Source organism: Leptinotarsa decemlineata, unplaced genomic scaffold (genome assembly GCF_025532065.1).
Source record: "Leptinotarsa decemlineata unplaced genomic scaffold, Ldec_3_MD MMD2_tig00026314_RagTag_RagTag, whole genome shotgun sequence".
Lineage (NCBI taxonomy): Eukaryota > Metazoa > Arthropoda > Insecta > Coleoptera > Chrysomelidae > Leptinotarsa > Leptinotarsa decemlineata.
This window is the reverse complement of record NW_027412684.1, coordinates 14726226-14731754: the sequence shown is the minus strand read 5'-3', so window position 1 is coordinate 14731754 and position 5529 is coordinate 14726226.

Genomic DNA, 5529 nt, shown 5'->3' with positions numbered 1-5529 from the left:
GTTGATTGGGAGTTTCAGTTCGTTAGTCGAAGGAAGCCGTTGAAGAAAAAAGTTTAAAGACAAATGGAATCACGAATGGGATCACCATTGAATAAGTCGTACAATTTCAGGCGTTAAACAGAGGGAAAACATAATTTCATTGAAATAATATTATAATAATATTGAAATATATTGAAATTCTAGGTTGACGTTATTTCTGTCATGAAATTGGATAAAATATAGAATAGAATAGAATCGAATAAAACTTCATTTCCACGTTACATATCCATACAATACATTTGTAGTAAGTCAGTATTCCACCTTTCGGAACAAGAATTGAAGTAATGTAGAATTTAAATAGTAAGACCAATGCTACCACTGTAAATGGGAACATGACAAATACATGAATATACATATACCTCCATGGGCTCATCCTACACGACAAATAGTTACAATACCTATGTTACAAGTTTATAAAAAAAATAAGAGTATTTACTATACAATTGTAAAAAATTGTTAAAAATCACACTGAACCTCAATAGCAGATGGAGTTGTCGTTCCAAAGAGCTTTGGGAAATTAATTGATGGAATAAAAACAATATTTTAATAATAGCACTTTGCATTTTCTCTTGAATAGTCCTAGAGGAAGTTGTTTCAAACTAGTTGGTAACTTTTTGTTTAACTGTAATTTAGGTATCTTGAACTGATTGAGGTCCGCACCAACGATTATACTCATTGTTTTTTTTCTGTAGAACGAATATTTTCAGAGCATAGCTTGAGTTCCCCCACAGAAGAATCCCATGAGTGATTTGAGAATGTACCAATGAGTAGTACGTAGAGAGCAGAGTGGTAATGTTAACAACCTTTTTTAGTTGTCGCATTGGAAAAATTTAGCTCGATACTTTCTTACTGAGTTCTTACTTACTTACTATGTGCCTGGACCAGTTCAGTTTATCATCCAAAATAATTCCAAGCAATGTGACCTCATTACCTGCCGCAACGTTATGATTTGTTGAAATAACAGATTTTGAGTTTTTTTCTTTATTTAATTTTAAATTTTTAGCATTATACCACACCTCCGCTTGATTTTCTGCCTGTTCAATAATAATCTCCAAGTTTTCCTTTTTTCTATCCGCGTTTATGAGTATAGCATCATCAGCAACCATCACTATATTATTTGGAAATAAATGAAATAACAGATCATTGATGTAAATCAGTGGTCGCCAACCTGTCGATTGCGAGCTACCGGTAGCTCGCGGAGGCAATTCTGGTAGCTCTCACAACGATTTTAATTTAAAAAATACAAACTGCAAAAATCAGAGACGTTTCGGAAAATTCCACAAAAAAATTTAATTGTCATGATAATAAACATAAACAGCCGCAACTTTGCGGTGAGCGATCTGCCGCTGACGCCATCAAGCTAGAATCGGCTAGAACCGACCAGCCGGACCAGCGCGTTAGTGTTCGAGAACGATCTGGATTGCTTTGAACGGGAGAACGGGATAAATACGCATGGCGCGGCGACATTGCGCTTAGTTTAAAACTGAACGCGTAACCAACGTCCAGCGGTTGGGTTAGTAGAGAACAACAAAAATAATATTATGGCAAGCAGTTGTAAGAAGGTAAAGACATACCACTTTCATTCGGAATGGGAAGAATAATACTTTTTTACAGAAGTTAAAGATAAAAATGTGTGTTTGTTATGTAATACTTGGTCTCCGTTGCTAAAAAAGGAAATATTGAGAGACATCATAAAACTATACATTCTAATTTTGAAAAATCATTCCCACTACATTCTGCCGCCAGAAAGGAGAAACTGAAACAGTTAAAAAAGCAGTTAATTGGACAACAATCGACAAAAATAAGGCTGCAACTGAAGCATCGTACCGTGTGTCCCAGATAATTGCACAAAAAAATAAACCTTATGAAGACGGGAAAATAAAAGCGTTTTTAGAAGGTGCTGATTTGTTATTTGCCAACTTTAGAAATAAAAACGGAATAGTTTCAGCTATAAAATCTATGCAACTTTCTGCTAATACAGTGATGAGACGTGTAGAAGTAATGAGCAATGATATTTTTTCACAGTTAAGAACTGACTTAGATTACTGTGTTTATTTTTCACTTCAACTGGATGAATCAACAGATGTCGTTGACACTGCCCAGATGGCCGTGTTCGTCAGGATGGTTTTTAGTGATTTTAGGGTTAAAGAAGATCTTTTGAAGTTCATTCCACTGAAAGGACACACTACTGGACATGAGTTGTTTTCTCATTTGAAAAATATCATTTCTTCCGAGAAAATTCTAATATCGAAAATGGTAGGCTTGACAACCGATGGCGCTCCAGCTATGGTGGGTTGTGATAAGGGTCTGGAGGGAATAGAATAATAAATGAATATTTTTTGAGAAAAATGAAAATTCATCCTAGTAGAACATCAAATCTCTCCATACCAATAAATCCTGTAGTTTCTCTCTGAATTCATGATAATTTGCACTACTCAATCTGGTTTTTGAAAATGAGGGAGTTTCAAACTGTTTGGTGAGCTATTTAAAAATTTTATAAGTCTGAAAAATTTTGGTAGTGACAATTGTTTGCACCCACTTCTGGATCAGATAGCTATCACAATCTTTATCGGGTTGTTTTTCTTTATCGGGCTATTTCATGTAATGTTTCAGAATATAAATAAGATGGTTTACGGGGGTACTACGAATTACTAAAAATAACCCCCTACAATGTCTGCAATGCAGCCTAATATACATTTGAATCAGTCTCCTTATGTAAACATAATCATAAAATGAATGCGGTGTTGAGTTCTTCGAAAATAGTTACTTTATGGCAACCGGAACACTTCTTTATCCAAATGTTTTATTTAAAAAATACGGAAATTTGATTCCTTTCGCAACTGGCGCTAATAAATTTCGATACAAACTTCATTGCTTGGATATCTATCTGCGGTATATAAAAATAGAATTACAGTTTCGAAATTGATGGTTAAATCTTAGGATCTTGTGAAGTTGAATATGAAACTGTCAACAGGTTTAGGAAACTACAAAATGACCAGGAATATATGTTTTTGAGAAAACTCAGGATAATCTCTGAAAAACTTTGAGAGCGTTGTATTTTCGAAAGTATCAAATGAAGTTGAATTCGAATTGCTGATTATATTTATGTTAAAATGGCCTCACAATTTTTCAAGTTGATAGTACCAAGATATATAGGTGTTTTTTTTAAAGTTTTGTCCCTTTTCATGAGTCTACTTGTTACAGTTAGTAATCTCAGTGAATACGTATTCAATTTGATCAAAATAGGCGTCATTTGAATTAATGCACTTTTGCCAACGTAACACAAGTCTATAAACATTGTGCAATTATATATGCGTTATTATAAATGTGTCAACCAAGATTCCTGACCGTGATGGAGAATATGCTAGTCTTCTGGACCATACTTAACAACCAATCCAGAAATTTACACAGCCACCCACCCTTATGTCTCCATTGGGATTTTATGACCAAACATTCATTTCTGTGTTGAGTGAATTACCGATAAATGTTGGGGAACAATCTAAGCCACTCACAGTTTGGCATTACAGATCAGCGTAAGGGAGGATCTTCAAGACCATTTCCGGTATTTCCCCTGGCTAGATGTTAGTTACAGCTCTAAAGATCCACCAACTTGTGCTTCTGAAGTTACGGAAGTTATTCTATCATCCATGGTGGCATTTATTCCCTCTTCAATGAAACGACTTTCTAACAGCAAACTTTATCAGAAGCTTTCGAATAAAGTTACAGAAGTGTTTTTGAAGCGATCGATAGTGTCACTGCCAATGAATTGTACTGAAGAGATTCTCGACACACTCAAAAGCTATGATCCGTACATTCAATTCACTATGGAAACAGAAGACACTGACCACTCCGTACCCTTTCTTGACCCAAGGTTCATACGAACTACCAACAACAATGTTCTGATAGATTGGTACAGAAAACCTTGTAGCTCAGGAAGATATATTAACTACTGGTCATATCATAAATACTCGATGAAAGTGAATCCAGTGAAACAAATGAAAAATAGAGTGTTGAAAAAAATCTCTGACATCCAATTTCACAAAAAAAATCTTGATATTTTACTTAAACTATTTCTTGATAACTTATACCCTTCAAGTATGTTGAAAAATATTTTGTTTAATTCCTCATCCACATCAGACATTACTACAACTTCTCCACCAAACTCAAGAAAATAATATTGCTCCAACTCAATTTTTTCATAGTATTTTACCCTTCATTAGGCAGATTATTCCCAAACTCTCTAGAATTTTCAACGAATTACCGAATATTAAAATACTCACCAAAGCAGTTCTCACAATTAGAACTCTATATAACAGAGATAAACCCCCCTCACTTCTCGAACGAATGTGGTATATAGTATTCCATGTCAATCGTGCAACAAAAACTATGTTGGTCAAACGTCAAGAACTTTAGGATCTAGAATAACATCTCACAAAAGTGATTGTAGACACCATCCAGATGTTCGCTAGCCGAACATGTCAACAAGTTTGACCACCATATGAATTTTGATGCCACTAAGGTCTTAGCTAGTGAAACACATTTAACAAAAAGGTCCTTTCTCAAAATGGCCTTCATTGCTGAAAATAAAAACTGCATTAATAAAAAAACTGATATTATTCATTATCAGTGAGATATATTTCTATCTTTTGACGTCGGATGAAAATCCATATAACAATGTTTCAATGAATCTATCAAGTCTAGCATCAATAGAATGATGTATTTATATATTTAATTCAAATGTTATTATCCTAACTTCACTTTTAAAATCTAGCCACAGGTAGAAATTTCCAAAGAATTCTTTACAATTCGAAATTGGCAACAACTTTTATCACCATAACCACTGACATATGTCATGTCAACTGTCTGTTAATCCTAACCAATAGAAACGATTTGTGAAATTTCGACATGTGACATTATCCTCTTTCAAAACAATTTTGAACTGTAACGTTTTTCATCAAATATTTTGTATCAATGCTCATCGAACACTATTTGCCCAATATTTAACATAACCATCGTATGAAACATTCTCAACAAAGTTGTTAGTCTAACCATTCATTCATATCTTAATATTACTTACACCCACAATTTTGTAGCACTCCTGATGATGGAAACAATATATTAAATTTCCGAAAGCTTGGACAAACTTTAAAGAGTACTCTTTCATTTGCTGCCAAGCCCCACTATTTGTTTAGATCTATTTATATACAGGGATATTCAAATTCGTTTCTGTACATGGGGATCTCGTAAATGATAAGAGATAGAGTGTCGGTTAAATTATGGCAAAGTTGCCTATTATAGAGACCTATTCAATGATGTAAAGAAATCGAATATAGCTCTCTTGGTTCTGGAGATATACAGACAATAAATGTGCAATAAATGTTCGAATTGGAGTCCTTCCATTTCGAGACAAATAATGAGAGAATAAGATGGTTTGCAAGATCACCAGATCTTACTAATTTGGACTATTTTCTATGGGGGACATTGAAAAAT